This window comes from Physeter macrocephalus, chromosome 11 (genome assembly GCF_002837175.3).
Source record: "Physeter macrocephalus isolate SW-GA chromosome 11, ASM283717v5, whole genome shotgun sequence".
NCBI classification, from domain to species: Eukaryota; Metazoa; Chordata; class Mammalia; order Artiodactyla; family Physeteridae; genus Physeter; species Physeter macrocephalus.
This window is the reverse complement of record NC_041224.1, coordinates 1,533,088-1,534,216: the sequence shown is the minus strand read 5'-3', so window position 1 is coordinate 1,534,216 and position 1,129 is coordinate 1,533,088.

Below are 1,129 nucleotides of genomic sequence, written 5' to 3'. Positions count from 1 at the left end.
ACAGACGCCCTCCGGCGACCTATACGCAGAGGCGGGGCCAAATCCAAAGCTGAGCCCGGGGAGCTGTGCGAACAAAGGAGAGAAAGGGAAATCTCTCCCAGCAGCCTCAGGAGCAGCGGATTAAAGCTCCACAGTCAACTTGCTGTACCCTGCGTCTGTGGAATACCTGAATAGGCAATGAATCATCCCAAATTGAGGAGGTGGACTTTGGGAGCAAAGGTATATTATTTTTTTCCCCTTTTCCTCTTTTTGTGAGTGTGTATGTGTATGCTTCTTTGTGTGATTTTTGTCTGTATAGCTTTGCTTTCACCATTTGACCTAGGGGTCTGGCTATCCGTTTGTTTTTTGTTTTTTTTACTTTAAAAATTTTTTTCTTAATATTTACTTTTTTATTTTAATAACTATTTTAGTTTATTTTATTTTATCCTCCTTCTTTCTTTCTTTCTTTCTTTCTTTCATTTTTTTTCTCCCTTTTATTCTGAGCCGTGTGGATGAAAGGCTCTTGGTGCTCCAGCCAGGCATCAGGGCTGTGCCTCTGAGGTGCAAGAGCCAACTTCAGGACACTGGTCCACAAGAGACCGCCCAGCTCCACGTAATATCAAACGGCAAAAATCTCCCAGAGATCTCCATCTCAACACCGAGACCCAGTTTCACTCAATGACCAGCAAGCTACAGTGCTGGACACCCTATGCCAAACAACTAGCAAGACAGGAACACAGCCCCATCCATTAGCAGAGAGGCTGCCTAAAATCATAATAACGCCACAGACACCCCAAAACACACCACCAGACGTGGACCTGCCCACCAGAAAGACAAGATTCAGCCTCATCCACCAGAACACAGGCACTAGTGCCCTCCACCAGGGAGCCTACACAACCCACTGAACCAACCTTAGCCACTGGGGACAGACACGAAAAACAACAGGAACTACGAACCTGCAGCCTGCCTAAAAGAGACCCCAAACACAGTAAGTTAAGCAAAATGAGAAGACAGAAAAACACACAGCAGATGGAGGAGCAAGGTAAAAACCCACCAGAGCTAACAAATGAAGAGGAAATAGGCAGTCTACCTGAAAAAGAATTCAGAATAATGATAGTAAAGATGATCCAAAATCTTGGAAATACAATAG